Source organism: Nyctibius grandis, chromosome Z (genome assembly GCF_013368605.1).
Source record: "Nyctibius grandis isolate bNycGra1 chromosome Z, bNycGra1.pri, whole genome shotgun sequence".
Classification (NCBI taxonomy): Eukaryota; Metazoa; Chordata; class Aves; order Nyctibiiformes; family Nyctibiidae; genus Nyctibius; species Nyctibius grandis.
The window spans coordinates 13,491,512-13,516,665 of NC_090695.1; the positions used below are offsets into that span (position 1 = coordinate 13,491,512).

At 40.4% G+C, this 25,154-nt stretch overlaps 1 protein-coding gene across 1 annotated transcript in view; it reads right to left on the bottom strand.

The window, feature by feature from the left end:
* The window catches only part of TTC33 (tetratricopeptide repeat domain 33), a 61,864-nt gene that overhangs the window by 32,142 nt on the left and 4,568 nt on the right, over positions 1–25,154 (bottom strand). The gene's annotated exons all lie outside the window — the stretch shown is intronic.

Below are 25,154 nucleotides of genomic sequence, written 5' to 3' on the forward strand. Positions count from 1 at the left end.
GGAGTTGCCCTCCTGTGTTTCTGTACTGTAAGACACTAAAGACATCTGAGTAACTTTGGTATATAAATATAAGAAGGAAGTTGAAAGTAAACAGCTGAACTGAAATCACTCAACTTTGGTAAGGTATACAGTATATGTTTCATAATACGTTGTCCTCCCCTAAAAAACAGAAGAAAACAGAAGAGTTGACCAAAATCAATAAAAAGTAGGTCTTTGTCTTGAACAAAGAGGTAAAACTTGGACAAACACATACTAGGATTTTGAAGCATATTGAAGAACTGTTAACAGCATAATACGATGCAGTTACAGGGGTGCAGTCCTTCAGCCCTAAAGGTGGCCTCAGATTAACATTAACAAGCCTGTGGGGTGCCACAAGTTCTCTGAATCTGTTTCAAAATCCACCTCTGTTATGGAACTGTGTAGGAATCCTATATTTATATTAATTTCTCTGCAAAGTTATGAAAACAGTTACTTGATAGATACACACACTGCAATTTTGATAAAGTATAGATAAAATGAAAGTAATTTTCACACGCACTTCATATGGAAACAGTTTTTATCCTCCCCTATGCCCCATTCTTCCTTCCCTTTCCCTTCCCCATTTTTCAGTCCTCTGGCTTGTATTACGCCTCCAGGTTTTTCAGAACAGTCACATGAAGACTTCAGAAGGTTCTGAACCAACTGGGAATAGAAGAATAGATTGGAAAAGAAACGCAACGGAAGTCAAACTCATTACGAATCAGGTATTATTAGTTTTTAAATGACACTGATAAGTATGTTTAGCACTCAAATTAAACATCAAAGGATGTTTCAATAAATTTTCACATTTCCTCAAAGTTTAGCCACAGCTGTGCATTTGTCATCTCAGTTCATTCCCCATGGGCAGGTAGGTATTCACGCTAAAGGAAACATCACCACATTTTCTACATATGTCAGTAGAAGCCTTAAGCTGTCATTTAGTTAGCAAGAACTACTTTTTGAGTAGATTAGAGTTTTGTTCAAGACCTAGCACAGACATAGCACAATAAAACCTACACGAGTAAGGGACGTCCTCGGCTCAGTTAGGTGGTGTCCTGGCCATGCAGCAAGGCGCAATATTTTGAGTGCAGCAAAAAAGTTTAGAAAAAGAAGATTTTGGAAAACAGAGTAAATACTGTAATGACATCAGTAACTGGAAAGGAAGGAACAACACTGGCATTCTGCAAATAGAAAGATATAACATAAAAGTTGCATTTCAGGAATCTTCATTTTTACTTCTACAGATGGGACATCATTGCTCAAAGTGTCAATCTGAATGGGATAAAAACTCATAGCCAGAACATGCTACCTCTGAAGGAAGCACTAAATATAAGCAAATATTCCCCCAAATCCTGTTGGGTTTTGCTGCCAATTTGTCAACAGTCTGCCAACAGAATAAAGATGGGCAAGGGAAAAGAGGTTGTCCATTCATAGAAATGCTATGGTATGTCTGTTCTGTGTATGAACAGTAAGTTAATCAACTCTGCCTGTGAGCCTCAGAAAGTGTGATCCAAGAGAAGCGACGACAGAATGCCCGAATTGCTTCCCAGGGCTGAGAACACAACAGAAGAGGGCTGGGGAAGGAAGATTTGTCTGCAGGTACGTGCTGAATCACCTGCTCAAAAAGACTGACTGCTGACTACCAGTTTACAGTGTGGAGATATCCATACAGCTGAGAGATATTGATCTTTTCAGTGCATCCGCTTCCTGAAGAAGAAAGCCTGATAAAACATGACTGTTCTATTCTTTTAAATACTAAGGAAAACAGATGTTTCCATTGTTCCAGGAAAAAATAAGGACACTGTTCTTATTAAGAGAAACTGAGACATGTTGCTTGCTCTAGTAATGCAAACTTAGGAAAAAATTCCTTTCTATAAAGACAGTCCACTAATCAAAGAATTTTCATTCTTTTGAAGGAAAAGATTATATACTGTATTAAATATCAAATACTTTACTGAAAAAGTTGCCTGGTGATGTAAGATACAGTTGTAAAGCCAATGTTCCAGTAAATGTTTTATGAAAACCATAAACCTTGGCTGAAATAAGAAGTAAGCTAACACAGGGCTAGTGTCATAAAATAATTAAAAAAAAAAAAAAAAAAATCATTCTACTGTCTCTCAGTGTCTTTTTTGAGCTGAACTGTATGGGACCTTTACCATGATAATGACGGAGAATTAGTTTTGAAAAGGAAAACTTCAATATAAATATGATATCTGCTTTGGGTTTAATTAACACAAATTTAATGAGCATTCCATTTGCTATTCCCATTTCTTTTCTTAGCAAGCAAATAAGTTCACATACAGTTGAGTGACTAGCCAGTAACAAGCCCATATGCATCAGCTGAGCTGCAAAAACTGCCATGTCACGGCTGGCAAAAGTGAAGCAAAGAATTTTAGCTTAATGCTGTTCCACTGAGGTCTACCTGAACCTCTTCCCATATGCCTGATATGGAGCAAGCACACACATGTTCACGACATAAGCTATGGCACAGATGATGCACACTAACGTGCATTCAAATCTTATGTCCCTTCGCAAAAAAGGGATATGAAACATAGCACTTCAAAAAACTGTAACAACTTGTATCAAAAATAACATCTCAGAAACAAGAATTAAAGTTAAAAATTGCAGATCCATCCGCTGGTGATGCTATAAACCTTCTTCAGAAACCTCTGATACTTATCAAAGTGGAGATTAATCCCAAGCACCAGTTGGCTAGGAGCCTACTGACTGGAAAGCAGCTTTGCAGATAAAAGACCTGGGGATCCTGGGGAACAAGAAGTTGAGTACAAGCCAGCAATGTGCCCTTGCAGCAAAAAAGCCCAACCAACCCCTGAGGCCCCAGAGGAAGTCAAGATAGAGGAGGAGTCTGTCTTGGTTGATGAGGGCTGGGTCAGGGACCAATTAAGCAATCTGGGCATCCATAAATCCATGGGCCCTGATGGGATGCACCCGCGGGTGCTGAGGGAGCTGGTGGAAGTCATTGCTAGGCCACTCTCCATCGTCTTTGCTAAATCGTGGAGAATGGGAGAGGTGCCTGAGGAATGGAGGAAAGTGAATGTCACTCCAGGCTTCAAAAAGGGCAAGAAGGAGGACCCGGGTAACTATAGACCGGTCAGCCTCACCTCCATCCCCGGAAAGGTGATGGAACAACCTGTCCTTGGTGCTGTCTCTAGGCACATCAAGGATAGGGGGATCATTAGGGGCACTCAACATGGCTTCACCAAGGGGAAGTCATGCTCAACCAACTTGATAGCCTTTTATGAGGACATAACCCGGTGGACAGATGATGGTAAAGCTGTGGATGTGGTTTATCTCGATTTCGGTAAAGCGTTTGACACAGTCTCCCACAGCATCCTCGCAGCTAAACTGAGGAAGTGTGGTCTGGATGATCGGGTAGTGAGATGGATTGTGAACTGGCTGAAGGAAAGAAGCCAGAGAGTGGTGGTCAATGGGACAGAGTCCAGTTGGAGGCCTGTGTCTAGTGGAGTCCCTCAAGGGTCGGTACTGGGACCAGTTCTATTCAATATATTCATTAATGACCTGGATGAGGGATTAGAGTGCACTGTCAGCAAGTTCGCTGATGACACAAAACTGGGAGGAGTGGCTGACACAACGGAAGGCTGCGCAGCCATTCAGAGAGACCTGGACAGGCTGGAGAGTTGGGCGGGGAGAAATTTAATGAAGTATAACAAGGGCAAGTGTAGAGTCCTGCATCTGGGCAAGAACAACCCCATGTACCAGTACAAGTTGGGGACAGACCTGTTGGAGACCAGCGTAGGGGAAAGGGACCTGGGGGTCCTAGTGGACAGCAGGATGACCATGAGCCAGCAATGTGCCCTTGTGGCCAAGAAGGCCAATGGCATCCTGGGGTGGATTAGAAGGGGTGTGGTTAGTAGCTCAAGAGAGGTTCTCCTCCTCCTCCTCTACTCTGCCCTGGTGAGTCCGCATCTGGAATATTGTGTCCAGTTCTGGGCCCCTCAGTTCAAGAAGGACAGGGATCTGCTAGAGAGAGTCCAGTGCAGAGCCACAAAGATGATTAAGGGAGTGGAACATCTCCCTTATGAGGAGAGGCTGAGGGAGCTGGGTCTCTTTAGCTTGGAGAAGAGGAGACTGAGGGGTGGCCTCATTAACGTTTACAAACATGTAAAGGGCAAGTGTTATGAGGATGGAGCCAGGCTCTTCTCAGTGACATCCCTTGACAGGACAAGGGGCAAGGGGTGCAAGCTGGAACACAGGAGGTTCCACATAAATATGAGGAAAAACTTCTTTACGGTGAGGGTGACCGAACACTGGAACAGGCTGCCCAGAGAGGTTGTGGAGTCTCCTTCTCTGGAGACATTCAAAACCCGCCTGGACGCGTTCCTGTGTGACATGATCTAGGTAATCCTGCTCCGGCAGGGGGATTGGACTAGGTGATCTTTCGAGGTCCCTTCCAATCCCTAACATTCTGTGATTCTGTGATCCTGGGCTACCTTAGCATCATCACTTGCAGACAGAGAGGTGATCTACCTCAGCTCTGGTGAGACCACATCTGGAGTGCTGTGTCCAGTTCTGGGCTGCCCAGTATGACAGAGACATGCACATACTGGATTGAGTCCAGCAATGGGTCACAAAGATGATTAAGGGCTTGGAGCATCTGTCATATAAGGAGAGGCGGAGAGAGATGACACTAAGCAGCCTGGAGAAGGGAAGGCTCAAGGGAGATCTTATCGAAGTATAAAAATACCCAAATTGGAATGGAGGCAGGGAGTAAAGAAGATGCAACCAAACTCTTCTCAGTTGTGCCCAGTGACAGGACAAGAAGCAATAGGCACAAATTAAAGCATAGGAAATTCTGTTTAAACATATCTCCATTGTTGGGGATATATTCAAAACCCAACTGGACAATGACCTGAGCAACTTGCTCTAGTTTACCTTGCTTTGAGTAGAAGTTAAGAGTAGGAAATCTCCTGCGGTTCCTTAGGATTATATGATACTAAGACACCAACAACCCCAGTGATACATGATTTAAGATGAAATACGATTATTTCTTGGCTAAATGAAAACAAACTTTAAGCAAAATATAATCTTACAACAAATAGGCCCATTAATTTTTAGATGTCTGAGATTACTATAAAAACTTACCTAATGTAGCAGTAAAAAAGTCACAGAGTATTAATAATGGGCATATCTTGATTTTATAGAATATAAAATATGTATTTCCAGCAAAAGTAAAACCCTAATCTGTATATATGTTGTAGCTAAGCAGCTAAACTCCAGTAATAGAAAGCATTTTTAAGAAATGACTATCGTATTTTGAAGTATTGAATTACTGTTTGTGATTATAGAGATACAGTATATTTCATTTTATCTACCCACAGTGATTTTAGTAAAATAGTACACCTCACTACAAAAAAATTATGTAATTATAACCAGAACCTAATCATCATTTTCTCTTCTTTATTGCAATGCCATAAAAAGGAATAAACTATTGAAAACTGGATACATCTGTGATGGCTTCAGTGCAGAAGATTTGATGGATCTTGCCAATTTTTATTTAACAGCATATGAAATCCCATAGCTCCACTAAAGCACTCAAACTGCTCTCTTCAGATGTGCTACTGACCCTCTGGGAGCTACACAGACTTGGCACATTTTACTACAGCTTGCTAAACTTTTGAAACAAACATCTCATGCTTACACTTCACTTTTTTCAACACCACTTCTGGGAAAACAGGATCTGTTGAACTCAAACAAAATCATCAAGACAAATTTGTATTTCCATGAAAAATATTTAACTGGAGACTTCTGGGTAAAAAAAAATACCAAACCCTGTTCAAGTTACACAGAGATCAGTTTTTGATGCATATATATACATATATATATATATATAAAATGCTAAAAACCATCACTGCAGATCATGCAGGATCTAGAATGCTGTAGCTTTACTCCGACAAGCTTGCCACAGTTGATGCTTCAGGAACAGATTGAGACAGGACATGCTCAGAGTGACACTGAAAACAGCTGAAGATATACTGAAGAGATGAGATGGTATCCAATTCAGACAAAATGAGACAGGCCTCTAGGGGACAGGAAGATCACAAGAGTACAGTGTGAAGAGAAGAGATGAGGCAAGGTACCTCCTGGGAATTCTTAGAGACTTTGAGGGACACTCCCACAATCAGATGTTACAGGAGGATGAGGAAAAACATGGTCAGACAGAGCTACAGAAGGGAAGAGGAAAACAACATTTTAAAAATAATATGGCTAGTTGTCAGATATTCGTATCATAGAGGATGAACATGAATGGTCTGTGGCCACCAGGAACTCCAGCTAGAACAATTTTAATCTAGTGTAGGGACAAATTCAGACTTTGGTGGAAGCTAGAGAAAAAGAACACTAGTCAGTAATTATACAGAGTACATAAAAAGGAAAGAGACATGAAAAGCAAAGCAGAAGTTGATTACAGGAATAGACTTCCCTTTTTAAGCTGGGAGATGATGCAGGGCTGGACTGTGGCAGAGAAGATTCAAAGAATAGGTGAAGGAGGAAGCTAAAAAGAATAAAGGAGAAGAACGTAACATGGCTTTTTTATCTTCAACAACTTTAGAGTCCTGGAATCCAGCTATGTTTTTATAGTAAAATATTTGCTCTGTTGGGGTTGGGGAGCGAGGTGTATGGCACTTTGCAGAAGCATCTAGAGAAGAACAGTGTGCAGGAACAGTCGAAAGGAACATTGTTTGTCTATGTAAGCATAGAAAATCCTTGTCCATAGTTAGTGCCATACAGCACATTTAACCTCATTGGTAACCTTCACAAGACTGGTAGGTCTTTAAATACATGAAGTACAATAGTAAATGTTCCTTCTGAAGCGACGGTGCAGCTTTTTTCTTAATCACAGACAATTCTGGTACTATTGATGAATCATCATTACTGCAGCTCAAAAGCATTGCTATTTGGTAAACGAAGTGTCATACAATACTTCTGATTATGGTGGGAGAAAGTTAAAACCGTCTACGTTACTATCTACTAAAACTTCCAATAAAACATTTTAATTTAACAGGCTGATTTAGTAATGGCCACACTAATTACCACAAGTAAACAGGTGCATGACAATTCTTCAATGGCACCTGACCATACACATGTTCTTGCCCCACAGTAAAGGAGACAAACACACTTGCTGTAACCGCCCTTCGAGTAGGTAAACTATACTGAATTTACCATGGGTACAACAGCCTGTACATGGCTAATGCACATAACTTCAAAGCATAAGTATTCATCAGTTACTATTACAAGAGTTACTATTCTTGCACGTATTAGACCCCTCAATACCAGGTCGTTGACACCTGGACACTAATAGTGCATATAGTGAAAATAAGTCGCATTTGTACAGCCAAATCTTTTCCTATGCAGCAAATACAAAGTTCTGTTACAAGTAAATCACTTTAATATACCAAAAAATTAAATAGCTACACCAATATTTCAAAGGGACTTATCTCACTTAAGAACTTCCACAGAGGAACAGATGGGAAATACCATTTCCTCACACACCAAAAGCAATTACCACCTATCATCATGCTAAACTACAGGATCAAGTTTTTAACATAAGTTCCACTCGCAATCTTCCTAATTTTTATTTTAGCCACACATGTAAACATGGACACTTTTTATCATTGCATCTATTAGGCAAATACAGTTTTAAAACTACCTTTGTCAAAGAAAAGGTATGAAATCCAACACTGGAGAAAGATGATCTCATAACCAATACCAAGAAGTGAAAGCCACAAAATCAGGATTCTGGTATTGTCTCTGACTGCAACACCCTTTCTCACATGGGAATAACATTTAATTTCCTCACATACAATAGAAAAAGTAATCTCATTAAAAAAAATCACTCACTACTACTTCACAGTTCTTTTATTGAGACACAGGAATGGAATATTCTGCTGTAAGTAATTTTAATGACAAATGACAGAGGAGTTGATGCAACAGATAATGATGGGGAGTGAACAGTGCCTACACTAGATGGTCTGCCATAAGATGTCTTTCACGAATACATTTTATATTGAATTGTCAGCTAAGGGCCCTGCTGCTTTTGACCTATTTTATACCCTTCTTTACAATCTGCCGAATCACTGATTCATGGTCCGCCCCGCTCAGATACTGCACTTCCCTGCAAAGAGACAAGAAAATTTGCAACATGAATTCAACACCTCCAGCTGCTAATGAACTCTCTTGCTGCTAACTGAACAGCTACTTCCGTTCCTGTTCCTCGTACACTGGCGCTATCAGTGTGCACGGTTTCAGGGCTTTGTCCTCAAGGATGGCTTTGGGAAGTGAGTATGTGCAGACACTTGTGTTTATTCTTCACACATGAAATAATTACTTCAGCTCTGACTAATACAGAATTATACAGTTGACTGACAAACACTGGTTGAAGCAAGACCAAAGCACATATTTTTACTTAAAAAAACCCTTTCTATTCAGGAAAAAGCCAAACAAGTTACATACTACTAAACAAAACCTTAGTTAAACATGCCAATCACATGCAAAATTCTAGAAACTGGGTGCTCTACAGTTTTGTTTCTGGCCTGGTGGCAGAATCTCCCTGGACCTGGCACTGCTAGTTTGTATCTTTTCCCTGAAAAAATATTGATTTGATATAAAACTTGTATGATATAACACAGAGGAATTTACGTATCTGCAACAATCATGAAGACTGTCCAAAGCTCAAAGAAATACACAGCTAATCACAAAGACTTCCTTATCTTTGCAAACGATCCTACAAAAATGCTCAAGAGAGTCAAAATAACTAACTTTATTTGACAAGTTCAGGCTAATTTTAATTATTTGTGGTAGTATTGAGAACTTTGTAGCGTAATTTTTAAGTGAGAATGGTTAATAGCACAACTTCTCTCTAAAAGCTGTTAACTTAGACACCAAGATATTATTCAGAGTAGAGGAACAGAATTGGGTGAATTTATTATGCTTCCTTCAATTAAGTGGTGGTTTTGCTGGTTTAGTTTTGTCATGAGAACCACAAGACCCTACTGTCTCTGACTGCAAACCTGATTAAATATTTCTCACTGCAGTCTGTTAGTATTTCTATAGTTAGATTTTTACCATGTAGAAGTTAAAAACAACAGTATGGATAAATGTTTGACCTTAAGGAAGAATCAAAAGAAATAAGCTATTTGTACCTGTATTCTGTTAACATGAAACTGTCACGTAATTGCAAAACAGAACATAAAGAGGTATGTAAAAATACACCATGAAAGACCTTAAGTCACCAGTGTGCAATATTTGAGAACTTCTTCACAGATAGGCAAACCTTTTCCCTGTATTTCCCAGTATCTATAGTTGCAAGTTATATAAAATACCTGTTTATCTTAAACACATAGCAGAACAATCACTTTTCTATTTAAAAAGGCAGTGCTAACAGCAGAGTTGTTGATACAGAGGAAATAACTGTTATAATCACATATACTGTAAATCATATTAAAGTGCTTAAGAACAGAAATTGTCAAGACAGAATCACAGAATCAACCAGGCTGGAAGAGACATCTGGGATCACCAAGTACAAGCATGGCCCTGACACCATCATGTCAACTAGACCATGGCACTAAGTGCCATGTTCAGTCTTTTCTTAAACACATCCAGAGATGGTGACTCCACCACCTCCCTCGGCAGCCCAACCTTCCATACCAAGAAATATTCTCACACAGAAGAACATTTAGTATGTCGTGTAACTATGGCATTCATTTAAGAGTATTAAAAAGAACCAAAACGAATTATATACACATAACTAAAAAAAAAATCCATTTTTAAATGCTTTCATGTTCAACATTAGTGTCAGATAAGACAACCGGTAAAGAGAAAACACCTAAGGAATCCTCTACAGGGTCTAGAAGCTGCTTTGCAACCATCTATAAACACGTGGAGTACTTTGTTAAATCCCAGCCTTGTAATTTAACATAACAGAATTAAAATCAGGTATTGACTGTCATTTTACAGGCAACAGATCTGTAATAAGCCAAAATAAACAGTGGCAAATAGGAGCAGAACTGAGGTTTACATATGGAAATTCAAATCAAGAACAGGAATACAAGTTGTATTACTCCTGGACCTGCCAATTCATTATTTAAGCAATAAGAGCAGACCATCATAACCTTACAAGCTTCAATAAGAGAAGTAATTGTACAGTTTCAGTAAAATCAATTCACTATTTTAGTATCCTAAACAAAAGCTGCAAACTAATATAAATCAAGTATCAGATATTGCAACAGTTATAACATTTTAAGTATCCACAGAGAAGTAATGTATTTTTATTGCTGAAATGAAGTTTTAAATACAAAGCTTTAGTTCCTCAAAATAGTTTCAACAGTAGTTCCTCTGAAAGCAGCAGGAGCAAAAAATGTAGAAGAAAAACCGTTAAGCTGCATTTGAAGCAATTTTGAGGTCGTATTCTGGTCTTGAGAATTATTTGTTCAGATAGCCTTTAGAAACATAATAGTAGAACTAGAATGATGGGTACCATCCGTTTTCTTCTTAGTTGAGTAGGCATTTAATCCTTTTAACCTTTTCATTATTTGTCCACAGATGGCTGACAGCTCTGTCTCTCTTCCCTCATGTTATGATCCTACTGGTTCTCAGGAATCAGTCATAGAAACGAGGGCAAGAAGTCAAAAGCTGTCAACAGCACCAAAAAAAAAAAAACACCAAAACCAAAGTTTCTGGGATTTAAAAACCAGAATTTCTCTATCTTTCTCAAAATGACTTATTGCTAAAACACGATGCTCAAGGCTAGAGTATTAACAGGGCAGAAAATTTTGGGAGAGGTGATACACAAAAAGCAACAGCGTGCTCACATTCTATTCTGAGCAGTTCCATTTCATCTAGTTGACATACTCTTGTTATCTGTACTAAATGTAATTCCCCTTCATTTTCTTTCCCTCTGTTACTTCTGGCCTCTTTGCAATGTTTGCTGATGTCGACATCACAGAGTAATAATGACAGAAGTCACATACAAAAACATAGAAAGAGATAAAAGACAGAGGAAACTTAATTCTCTGGTGTTTTGAGACTTAAAGGGCAATTTTAATTTATTTTTCATGAAAGTAGAAATAAGTTAAGTAGGCTGGTACCCCGCAAACCTCCCCACATAGCTGAAACAATCAGGAAGTATTGATGTAAAACGACTGTAAAGTACCAATGCAAATACTAGTCCGCAAAAACCATCAAGTCTCCTGAAATAAGTGAAATATAGATGTGCAATAAACAGTACGATCTACCTACAAGGACATAATACACACATATACAGATTGTATAGAGACTGGATGACACCATCCAGAAGTAAAGGAATGTTATCAGATACTTCTAAATCCCAAGATGACTAACCTGCAGATGATACACATAAAAGTGGCAAGAAGAACAGGAACTCTCACTACCAGCACTGCAGAGACAAGGAGCAGTGAGCCTCAGCGTCACTAGGCAAAAAAGTTCTGTAAAGGGACAGATGAGGCAAGTTTGTGCTCCAATTTCCACGACAGAGCTAGTTAGTCACTTACAATGCTGTTATGTTTCTACTGATGAGCAACCTTACAAGAACTAATAGATCAGACTGATGATTTTTGTTGGCAGTGTGTTTTTGCCTACACATAATAGTTTCTATTGAAAGAGAGTAACAGCAAGAACTGTTTGAACCATCTCCTTCAATTTTTCCCATAGCACAGCATGAGATGCAAAATAAAACATCAAAGATTCAACAGAAGATTAATATTTCAGATGTTTTCTTCTATGTTAATTACCGGATAGGAATACTTAAACGATTTAGTCCACAATATCCTATGCTTCTGAATCCTAGCTTCTAAAATCAATACTTCCACTTCCTCTTATTTTATGACTCAAATCCTATGCGCTAGCTAGCAGGAAACATCTACAAAGAATATTTTGAGTTCTGGAAGGACTCTCTTTCCATTAAACTACCCATAGATTTACAACACACTTTCAGAAAAGTAAACAGGACAACAGACACTAGTTTGTTGCAATAATGCACATAGCTGTAATGCATTTGTGAACTGTAAGATCCCTTCTTCAGGAAGAAAAAAAAAAAGGGAAGCAATCAAAGCTTGATAGCTTCAGTGTTGCATCTGGAGAAAGGATCCATCTCTCAATTACAAAAATATGCTCTTTGACATATATTCCTTACTACCTTCTCTCTTTAAACATTAGGTTGGTCCCACTCATTAGATAAACATAATTAAGTTTGACTTGCAAAAGCCTTATCGCTCTACAAATTCTTTTCCTGGATGTAATGGAAGCTACCATCCACAAAAATCTAAGAGCATCAATGAATTTTCTTTAGACTGAAAAATATACTCACCTTAGTGGGTTTTTTCCAGTTTTGCTCGATATCTAAAATTTATCTCTCTCAATCTCAATTTATTATCAGAATATGATGACCAAAACTAAATAACTTGCACACTCTCACAATCAGTTAAAATATATTCAAAAACTATAAATTACCCAGAAAAAAAAAGCCAGATTAAAGACTTCTCCCATATTTACGCAATGCTCCATGCAATAGTTGTTTATACTAGTAATTTACGTAAAACTTCCTTAGGTTTTACGACAGCAGCTTATTCTGTAAATTAATTAGGACATTTTAATATTTATGATTCTAAGTTTAGTATTCCTTTATTTCATTCTGCATGTGAACACCACTTCTAAAATTTTTTCCAGTATTGCTTGGAATTTCTTCCTCACTTTGAATCCCACAAAAGAAACCAGCTACTAAAATAAATAATTTCTGAAACCTCGTTCATTCAATTCCACTCACAATACAGAAATACTGGAATTCTGCCACATTTTTGAAAGGCAAATATAAATGTTTTAATATAAAGTTGTAGAGTCATTCTAAGTGAGTCCTCAAAAGTCGTTCTGCACTCTCCTCACCTCAGTCAACTTTCTTGCCCCTGCTTTGCAAGAGCATTAAAGCTTTCGCTTCTTAAACCAAGTCAACGGTCTAATCCAGGTTATGACCTGTCCAAACTTTAGTTTGCTTTAAAACATCAAGCATCTCCCCAGTGTAATTCTCCATTTGGCTACTAGAACACAAAGAAGCGAGCTTTATTTAGGCAGCAATGACACTACTATATTACAGAATCACAGAATCAATCAGGTTGGAAGAGACCTCTGGGATCATCGAGTCCAACTGTTGCCCTGACACCACCATGTCAACTAGACCATGGCACTAAGTGCCATGTCCAGTCTTTTCTTAAACACATCCAGAGATGGTAACTCCAACACCTCCCTGGGCAGCCCATTCCAATGTCTAATAACCCTTTCTGAAAAGAAATTCTTCCTAATGTCCAACCTGAACCTCCCCTGGCGAAGCTTGAGGCTGTGTCCTCTTGTCCTATCGCTAGTTGCCTGGGAGAAGAGGCCGACTCCCACTTCACTATAACCTCCCTTCAGGTAGTTGTAGACTGCAATAAGGTCACCTCTGAGCCTCCTCTTCTCCAGGCTAAAAACCCCAGCTCCCTCAGCCATTCCTCATAGGTCATACCCTCCAGACCCTTCACCAGCTTGGTCGCCCTCCTCTGGACTCGCTCCAACACCTCAACATCTTTCTTGAAGTGTGGGGCCCAGAAGTGGACACAGCATTCAAGGTGCAGCCTCACCAGTGCCGAGTACAGAGGGACGATCACTTCCCTAGACCGGCTGGCTACAGCCTCTATTCTTAATAGAGGCCAGGATGCCACTGGCCGCCTTGGCCACCTGGGCACACTGCTGGCTCATGTTTAGCCAGCAGTCATGAGACCATGTCAATCAGCACCCCCAGGTCTCTTTCCACCTGGCACTCAGGATGATCTGTTCCATCACCTTGCCTGGCACCGAGGTCAGGCTGACAGGCCTATAGTTCCCTGGATCATCCTTCCGGCCCTTCTTGTAGATGGGCGTTACGTTTGCTAATTTCCAGTCAGCTGGAACTTCTCCAGTTAACCAGGACTGCCGATAGATAATAGAGTGGTTTGGCAAGTTCCTTTGTCAGTTCCTTCATTAGTCTGGGGTGAATCCCATCCGGGCCCATAGCCTTGTGGGTGTCCAGTTGGCACAGCAGGTCACTAACCGTCTCCTCCTGGATTATGGGGGGTTCACACAGCCCCCTGCCCCTAACTTCAGGCTCTGGGGGCCGAGTCTCCCGAGGACAACCCATCTTGACACTAAAGACCGAGGCAAAGAAGGCATTGAGCACCTCTGACTTTTCCTCATCCCCTGACACTATGCTACCCTCCTCATTCAGCAAGTGGTGGAGGCTCTCCTTGACCCTCCTTTTGCTGTTAATGTATTTGTAGAAACTTTTTTTGTTATCTTTGACCGTAGCAGCCAAATCAAGCTCTAATTGAGCTTTGGCCCTTCTAATCTTCTCCCTACATGACCTGGTAACGTCCTTATAGACCTCCCAAGTTACCCGACCCTTCTTCCAGAGCAAGTAGGCTCTCTTTTTTTCCTTAAGTTCTAACCTAAGTTCTCTGTTTAACCAGGCCGGTCTTTTTCCCCGATGGCTTGTCTTCCTACACACCGGGACATCCTGTTCCTGAATATTTAGCAATTCCCTTTTGAAGCATGTCCAGCCTTCCTGGACTCCTTTGCCCTTCAGGACCAACTCCCAAGGTCCACCAGCCTCTTAAACAGGCTAAAGTCAGCCTGCCAGAAATCTAAGGCAGAAGTTCTGCTCTTGCCCCTCCTTACTTCCCCCACTATCGAAAACTCTTAACATTTCATGGTCGCTATTCCCAAGACGGCCACCGACCCTCACATCTCCCACTAGTCCTTCTCTGTTCACAAACAACAGGTCAAGCAGGGCCCCTCCTCTAGTGGGCTCATTTACCACTTGCATGAGGAAGTTGTCCACCACACATTCGAGGAACCTCCTAGATTGCTTCCTCTCTGCCATGTTGTATTTCCAGCAGACATCCGGCAAGTTGAAGTCGCCCACGAGTACAAGGGCCGGCAACCGGGCGGCTTCTGACAGCCGCTTGTAAAACGCCTCGTCCGCCTGCTCATCCTGGTTGGGTGGTCTATAACAGACTCCCACCGTAATGTCCGCCTTGCCGACCTTCCCCCCGATCTTTACCCATAGACATTCAACCTTGTCATCCTCACCATCTTCCTCAATTTCGACACAGTCCAAGCACTCCCTAACATACAGCGCTACCCCACCGCCTCTCCTGCTTTGCCTGTCCCTCTTAAAGAGCTTATAGCCATCCATAGTTGCACTCCAGTCATGAGAGTCATCCCACCACGCTTCTGTGATGGCAACCACATCATAACCTTCCTGCTGTACAGTGGCTTCTAGCTCTTCCTGTTTGTTGCCCATACTGTGTGCATTCGTGTAAATGCACTTCAGCTGGGCTAACGGTCTTGCCCCCAACGCAGGCCTGTCGCCCCTAGGTGCATTTGTGGCTGCCCTGGTCTTATCCCCCTCCCCCATCGAACCTAGTTTAAAGACCTCTTGATCAGCCCTGCCAACTTCTGGGCCATAACCCTTTTCCCCTTCTGACTCAGCTGTTCCCCATCCGGCATAAGCAGGCCTGGTGCCATGAAAGCCGCCCCGTGGTCAGAGAACCCAAAATCCCACCTATGGCACCAGTCTCTTAGCCACATATTAATCTGTTGTATTTTCATAGTCCTTTCCCTATTTTCACCCAACACCGAAGGAATTGAGGAGAATATCACCTGCGCACCTACCCCCTTCACCAAACGCCCCAGGGCCCTGAAGTCCCTTTTGATAGCCCTGGGACTTCTCCCTTCAATCTCATCCTTACCCACCTGGAATACTAATAGCGGGTAGTAGTCAGAGGGCCTCACTGGTTCAGGAAGCCTCCTGGCAACATCCCTTACCCAAGCCCCAGGGAGGCAGCAGACTTCCCTGTGAGTTGGGTCTGGCCTGCATATGGGGGCCTCCGTTCCCCTTAGCAGGGAGTCACCTGTAAAAATTACTTTTCTCCTTTTTGGAGCTGGTTGCAACCCTCCTACTTGGTTGCTTCTGTTTACATAGCCCCTTAGAAGGTCTTTCACCTAGATTCGTGTCTTCCCGACGCTCAGGAAGATGCTCAGGCTCCAGCACCTCATACCTATTTTTCAGGGAGACTTGGGGAGGGGAGGAAGGTCGGGATGGGATTCGCCTGCCACCCCGAGCAGGGACCTGCCTCCATTCCCCCCCATCCCCTAGCTCTCCTCCTGCTCCTTGTGGAGGAGGAAGAGGATCCTCCACTCCCCGGGGAGCATTAGGCCCGTCCGTTTTCCCCAGGGCAGGCAGGGAACAGCACTGCCCGCCAACCTCTTCCTAGGATGCTCTTGTACTCCTTAACCTTTCCACCTCCTCCTTGAGTCATGCCACCAAGGAGATCAGGTCATCCACCTGTTCACACCTCACACAGGCGAGGTCTCCGTTACCCTTGAGTGCCAGGGCCAGGCTCTGGCACTCCCTGCAGCCTGCCACCTGGGCCTCCGCATGCTTCCACAGCAGGTCCATTTGCGTTGCCATGTCCTTTCTGGCACCCGCAGAGGACTTAGGACCCTGCCGAGTGGAAGCCATACCTGGACTGTCCTCTTGCCCCGATGGGAGGGAGACCGCACCTTCCTGCCCGCCCGGCCTACACGAAGTGCCACGCCCCTGTTTGCGCGCTCCAGGCCGCTCGCGCTCCCCAGGGGCCCTTCAAATCTCCCGCAGTGCCTCCGGCTCCGCCCCCTCCTCACCTGATTCGGTGCCGGGAACTTCCGGGTCCAGACGGGACTCGGGGCTGCTGCTCGGGGGGCCCTGAGTACAGAACGCGCCCGGGACAGCCCGATCTCACCCTTGCCCCGGACTCACCTCAGTCGCTGTCGCCGCTGCCGACTGACAACTGTAATGGAACATTACAACTAAAACATTGTAATGGTTTCACATGACAGCTAAACTTTAACATCTCAAATATATGTTTGGATGTTGGAGAAGTTCACACTCCTTACTTTACTAAACAAGACAAATGTTGTGATAGTCATGAAACTGTATGCATTATAAAAAAAATAGCATCTTTAGCAAATAGCTTCCAACCACCTTCATACTGAGAGCTCTAGAAACTGATTTTTCAGTTTGGCAGTGAAAGATAGTCTACCAAGGGCTGACTACATCAAAATTTATTTTCTATTTCAGAAAATTTTTAGTTCAATCTCAACATGTAATCCTAGCCCCCAGAATGCTTTATAAAACCTTTTCTTTATTAAGCCCCTATTAAGTCCTTTTTGAAGTCTTAACAAATATTAATCAAATTCAGATCAGAAATGCTCTTTGAACGTTGAAATACTTCACTAAACTACAATTCAATTTTAGAACACGCAATACTTCAAATAATACGTCCAGGAAAATAAATTATGCCTGAGCAATACCAGGGAAAGTTAACCTTCTGACAAGCACAAGAGTTTCACTTACAGATTAGATTAAAGACAATTAAAAACATCTATGTCAACATCCAAATCCACTGAGGGTGAATTTATCATCATCACAAAAGGCAACTGCCAGGAAAAGGAAAGCTTGTATGAAAGCTTCCAGACAAACACAACTTCCTACAGAGAAGCCTAGGCTGCAGAACTCCTTTCAGTAAGTTCATGCTATTTAATGTATTTAACAGATATATTCCATTTTTAACAGGAAAACAGGATTGTGGAACCAGCTGAACACAAGCCATTATTCATCGCCAACATCCTTATCCAAAGAATCTAGTTAGAAAAAAACCCAAAACCTACAGCTATGAACTGCATTTTATCTTAACTGTCATTTCTTAATTTTTGCAGAAGGCAAAAAGCTTAAGTCACAGTCTATTACCAGTTGACAGGTCAAAGACAAAACAAAAATTTTTAAGATTTGCCATTTAGTTGCTAGAGCGAGTAGAACTCCGGAGACTGTCGTGAAAACATGTGCAATACACACTGAGAATGGCAGCCTGTAAAAATTACCAGTTTGAACTGGTTTCAAAATAGCAAGCTTCAGTTCCTCATGAAAACAAAATCTCTGTGATTGTTTTTCAGAAAGTAAGAAAGAGGGGAGGGATGCATTATCTCTGTCACTATATGGTATTAGTGTACCGGCCACCATCCAGAGGTAGTAAGGTACGGTTCGTTGTGTAAAACCTTTGACTTATGGTATTTAAACACCGTATTAGAAAATCGAGCATGATATTATAAACACCATGATTCTGCTTTTGATATTGGGATGGATGCACTGGTCACCCAAATGACTGTAGTAAGAACAACGTACAATGTCTATCACTTATTTCATATATGTCACACAGTTTACCGAAAGTTTTTGGCAATATATGTTAATAATTTTGTTGTTGTTATTACTTTCTCCACACCTACCCCCCATGTACTGCTAAAACTAGAGAAAATAACTGCTCTGCATGTAACACATTAGCACAGCCCGTTACAAGCTAAGTAAGAGTAATTTGTTCAAGGTCCAGTGATAAACTGAGAGAAGTATACTCATTCTGAGGGAGATGAACATTTAAAAACTGTAAAAACTGACATGTCTAGCCTGCAAGTGAAAATACATTTGCAAACATCCATTTCAAATTGTAAGTGCAGAACAGTAACAATAACACGCAGGCTACAACTAGACAACCACACCACATAAATGAAAGTACTTGTCTCCACTTCCCTTGCTGTTCGGACACTTATTCTAACGCCCATTCTCCTGCCTGTTTTGGCAAAAGCATTTGTGACCCAGATCAGAGCCAGCAACCAGAAACAGGGTATTTTCCAGCTAGCTTTCTTCTCCCATCCAGTGACAAACTGGTATTCCAGGCTGGCTCCCCCAGGCTAAAACAAAAAAAAAACAACACAACAAAAAAAAACACCAAACAAACAAAAAAAAATGGACCTTTGCAAACGGGTGGAAATGGAGGGCAAGAGAGTTGGGTCACACTGACCCTGACTGAAATCAGCTTAACCAGTGATGGAACTGCAACGTTTGACTAGATACTTGACTTGTAAACAACCAAAGCTAGGTAGCACGTATACCAGCCCTTGCTTTCAATTAACTCAGCCCTGATATAATTTAACAATTGTCTACAAAATTACTAAATGCTCAACTCCCATGTAAGTAAATGAACAGGAGAAAAAGCAGTAGAGAAAGTCAAGATCCACAATAAATTTAAGTTTTTATTAATCCAATGACCAAATGTTAGTGTACAAGACCCTTACAAGTAATTTTTCTTGTGGTAGTACGTATGTTGTGAAGTCAACTCTTAATTAGCAATCCTATAACATCAAATTCTTCCACAACGAAAAAAGAGAATGTACCACTCTTGATTTTCCCCACCCCCTATTTGAACTAACCCTTCCGAAGACCTGACTGAACAAGACATTGTTCCTAAAGAGCTTTTATTCTGAGCCTTTACTGCAAGCATCCTTTCCATTTTAAGGATACTTTCATGATATGCCATAAGATGTGGAGGACACCATTTAGGGAACTAGAAAACAAGCTGATATACATATAGAAACCAAGATCTTCGTAACAAAACACATTGCCATATCTTACTTCTTTAGAAAATTCCTGGAAAAAATGCTGATGGGCAATCAGGAAGATATGGACAACAGGCACCCATCACGTTCAATGAGGATCATGCAAGGGATACTGAATTACTGTTTCAAAATTAAATTCCATGAACCATAAAGACAGTTAAAACAAAGGAGGAGGAGGAGAATATTATCTTTGTCAGCAACAATAAATAGACTTTGTTTAAGATCAACTAGACAAAGGTAGTAAATTAGGAAACCGCTTTATTTTTTTCCCTGCAGCTTCCCCTATGAAGAGAATATTATGAAAAAATAATTTCTAAATACAAGACTTTTATTATTCAGGTAAAAGCAACTAGGTGTATTTAACAGTAGATCTGGGCAATAAACAAAACCACAAAACTAACTTTAAAAAAATTAAATATAATCATATTTTACAGTATCCGAGTCACAATACATGATGTCATTAATACAGGGAATCCTGGACACTGTGACAGCAGTACTTCAGTAGAGCAACTACTTGCCAGTGTCTGTCAAGCAAAGGCCATGGAAAAGGCCTCAGGTTGTATTTCTCTGTAAAAACTGCTTAGATAATTAAGTTAAACTACTAGATTTTTCTAAGTTATATTATACTATGCATATAAATAATAGAATTCTCTACATGTAAAAGCTTCATTATTAGAATGTCTAACTGAAGTTACAGCAAAATCTCTCAGCTCAAGTCAGAAACATGTTCTTTAACTTGCTAGGTAGACTTCTGCATTAAAGTATTTACATGAAGCTCTAGCCACCATCTACCAGTACAGACCTGCTAGCAGAAATGGGTTTCTGCAGGATGGCGATAGTGCTGGTTTTCCTGCCACCGTGTCTACTATCTTAAAAGATGGTCCCTGTCCCAGACAGTTTATAACAGCGACATGCAGCAAGAGAAAAGGAATTAAGACAGTTTCAGAGATCAACTCTGAAAACAAACAAGCCATCTGTGAGAGAAATTCACAGTGGAGAACTTCATTTTGACAAAACACTTGGAGGAAATGAAAATGCACCAGGTGCACTCCACTGTATATACTTATTATCCCTCATTTGCAGCAAAAGGTTGTAAGTGTTGCTGACAAAAAAATATCTCAAAGACTACATGGCATACACACATCAGATTCAAAGAAAATCAGACTGTCAAAAGAATAAAGCAGAAAAAAGTAAAAAGAATAATTAACTCCACTTGTGTGTAATTTGCAAGGCTAGAAATATGCCAGCACATGTGCTTTCACATATTTTTATAATTAATTTTTAAAGCACAGCTATGATAATGAGAGATAAAAATTAAGTGTAAAATTATTATCATAATAAGTAACAAAAATAAAAATAACAATATTTATTTTTATATTATTTCTTTACAGTCCATTATGTTACATAGTTCCTTATAGGTCCTTGAGCAGTACTACAGAGTTATTCTGGGATTAGATGCAAATACTCTGTTTGGACATAAATAAAAGCTGTCTGGAAAAAGCAACAACTCTATCAGTAAGTGAGGAAAATCAATAAAGCTAGCAATAAAAATTAACTTAAAGACAAAAATTAATGTGTTACTTCACAGAGCAGTTTACAGGAGAGTGTTAAACACTGTAAAACACTCTCTGCACTTTTTTTTTTAAATTCTGTAGAAAGGTTATGACGCCTGCAAAACAAACCATATGTTCTGACTAGTAAGAGAGAAGCTGCAACATGTGCTTTTCACAAAAAATGGAGGTAAGAAGTCCATACTTGTTCAGAGCTGCTTCTGTTTCATCTCAAGTGTTCTGCACTCAAGAGTTAGTTTACACACCCTTAAGTCTCATTTTAGTGAGCATGTAATGTGTAAGGCATTCTCAAGGAAGCTAACAGCAAGGAAGTTACATATATACACACACGCACATGACAATAACGCTAAACACTGAAAAACATTAGAAAGTGACCAGGTGTTTTGAGTAGAAGTCATGACTATTTTAATCAAGCCCCTATTTGTACCATCTAACGTTACTTAGAGTGATAAGCCTACCTATTTTCTCTGCATTTTTGCACGATTGACCTTAGAAAACACTAAATCTAATCAAAGCTAATAATTACTGAGAAAAAAAAAATTCATTTTATTTGGAGAACACTGGTTTTGGTCATCCACTCTGAAATGAGGTAAGCACTATATGGAATAGTTAATTATACCTGGCATGCAAATTACATCCAAGACTGATACCGAACAGTTATTTTCAGCCTACAAGGAAAAGCAGGAGTGAGTACTTACTACACTCTCCTAGTTTCATCACAAGCATTTTCCAGTGATTTCCCCTACACTTAATTACAAAATCCAACCGTGTAAGACTTTCAGATCACTCTTACACAAGAGTCAACATTCCTGATGCAATGTATCAGCAGCCTAACAGAACTTCAGACTTCATTCTGGGAGACAGAAATAAAAGCTAAATTTGTAGACTGCCAGATTATCTACCGAATTAATCCTTTTAATTTTCTAACTTTTAAAATACAACTTTGCTTTAGATGAGGTCAGTTAGCAGACAGAGATAAGAATAAAGCCGAGCAAAGACTGCCCATTTTTTTGCATCTCTGTCTGTACCCAAAGCATTCCACCAAAGACATATGGACTACTGAAACAAAATGAAAAACGAATTCAAGAAACAGAAAGAAGTTTCCCATCCACCAAGAAAGGTTCCATACCAACAATCTGTACAGCCAAATTAAAGCCTGAGGAACAACCTTCTGTATTCTAAATGCATCTGTAGTTTTAATGAGATGTAATTACAGAAGGGCCAAGATTGGAATAGAGCTCTGCAGATCATCTAGTCCAAACACCACGCCCAAAGCAGGGTTAGCTAAAGCAGGTTGCTCAGGTTACTGTCCGGTCAGGTTCCGAGTATCAACAAGGATGGAAATTGTACACCATCCTCTGGTCAATTTGTCATCTATCAGGTTGGCCAAGCATGATTTGCCCTTTGCTAATCAATGCCAGCTACTCCCAATAACCTCATACTTCCTGTGCTTCAAAATGGTTTCCAGAATTATTTGCTCCATCGCCTTTCCAGGAACAGCTTTGAGGTTGATGGGTCTATAAATGAATCCTCCTTCTCACCCTTCATGAAGATAAGAAGTGACTTTTGCTTTCTAGTAGCCGTCAGGAACCACCTGTTGTCATGACCTTTCAAATGCAGTTGGAGAGTCTTTGCGATGACATCAACCAGCTTCCTCAGCACTCATGGATGCACCTCATCAGGTCCCATGAGCTTGTGTATGTCAGGTTTGTCTAAACATTTCATAGTCGAACCCGCCTTCAACAAGAGTAAAGTCTTTCTTACTCCAGACTTTCCCTCTGGTCTCATGGGCTTGGGGTTCCTGAAGGCAAGCCTTATCAGTAAAAACCGAGACAAAGACAACACTGAGTACACCTCAGCCTGTTCTGCATCCTTTGTCACTAGATTGCCTTCCCCATTCAGCAGAGGACTCACATTTTTCCCAGTCTTCCTTTTGCTGCTCATACACCTATAGAAGCTCTTCTTGTTGCCCTTCACATCCCTCACCAGATTCAACTCCAGCTGTTTTCTGTTTTATTTCAGGATCCTCTTCTTCACTCCACAAGTAACACCAACTAAGATACCACCTTAGTTACTCTTTAGTGCTCAGTCTTTGCTTTTCTTTGGAGTTTCTTCAATGGAAGAGATACCATCCTTTTACCTGAATGCCCAGGTGGGCTCTGGCCATCCTAATCCCAACCCTGCCTACTCAGACACGGTCTTTGTGGTCTTTCTGGGTCACATGACCCTGCTCCCACCTCGTGTACGTTTCCACTTTATGTTTGGATTTTGTCAGGAGTTCCCTGTACATCCACACAGGACTCCTATCACCTTTTATTGATTTCCTCCTCATCAGGATGAGCCACTCTTGAGCTTGGAGGAGATAACTTGAAAAAAATGCAAGGTTCCTCCAGAACCCCTCTTCTCTCTAACATAAGCAACTTCTCCTAGGCTACTCCATAATATAACTCCACCTATTAAGCTGCTGAAGTGTTTCTGCCAAAGATAGGTTTTTGGATCTTCTGGCAAACCTCTTTATTAACACTATGCTATGTAAGTAACACCAGTTTTATTGACTGAAAATTGAAAGGCAATTTTGACAAAATCATCTTTGCCCTTTGCCACGTTAGTTGCATCAAAATGAATTACCAAGACAATCTGAAAGCAATGCTATTATTTTAGCGCTCTCCTAACTCATTAGTAGTCAAGGGCTTTTCATACTCTAAACCTGTAAGACATGGGTAAATTGAAGAAATACAAACATTATAAAAACATGACAGAAATGCTTTTCAACTTTATTTAAATAGGTATTACTTGTCTGCTCCATCTGCTAAATGTATTTTTTAATAACACTTAACTTACCACTACACTAAACACACTTTTTATTTAAAGGGATGTGCCTCTCATCATCTGACACTGACACCTTACAGTGCCTAGTGAGGAAGACAAACTCAATTACAGCTTATATAGCTAAGGAATCATAAACTACACATGCTGAAGTGATGCTGGCATATTAGCATCAGGGGAAAAAAAAAATGTCAACTGCTAAAGTGTGGAACAAGCAGCACTTCATAGAAGCTCATTTTTTTTTAAATAGATTAGAAAATTAAGTAATTATCAAAGATTAATTCTTTTAGAAAAGTTTCATTAAAATTAAGCTATTATCTGGTTTGCTCGTAGCACTTTGACATATCTTATTTAATTTGCTGCTGCAAAAGCTAAAGGAAAGAAAGAGTAAAACCTTACTAATCAGCCTAATTTATACATCAAGTGACAAAGTGACATCAACTATTTATTTTAACACAGACGAATCTATAAGCTCAGCCAAAACATGAGTGTTCCAGTTGAAAATATGATCTTCCCAAACCAGTACCAGCTTTAGAGATGGATTTTTTAGTGCAATATGGAGTAGAAAACAAATATCAGAAGCAAAAGCAGTATTAACTTTTATTTAGCAAAACTGAAAAATTAAATGCAAATCGATAAGAATTGAAACCCAATAGTGTTTATCTGCAAAAGAAAATGAAGTTTTTAGATGAGCATTTTTTGCACACCTTCAGGGTACATGGAGAAGAACTCTATCTCCACCTACTGGACTAGCTACAAAAATGTTTGTAGTTTGAAAAAACAGCTGGATTGCAAAGCCATCTATATGAATATGCCACTCTATTATATAGAAGATACTAGTCTGACAGAAGTTTTTCTTCTCCTTGCTATTAGCTCTCTACATGCCATATGTTTGAGGACATTGTACTTCATTGTTTAATCTCGCCTAAACCCGCTCGTAAGCTTGTGTCCACAGCCAAAGGTCGCCTACCTACCAGTCAAAACACATTCTAATTGCAAACCGCTGTATTCAAAACACTGAGGTTAAGCACATGAACTTCTATCCTTTTGGATTGTGCTGGATTTAAAACAGTATAGGACTATCAACACAAAAAATCTAATCTGCTTTATGGTTGTTGTTTTAGTTGGGTGGTTTTTTTTTTTTCCAGTGTATGTGGGCACATCCATACTCGTGTCACAAGTTGGATAAAACAC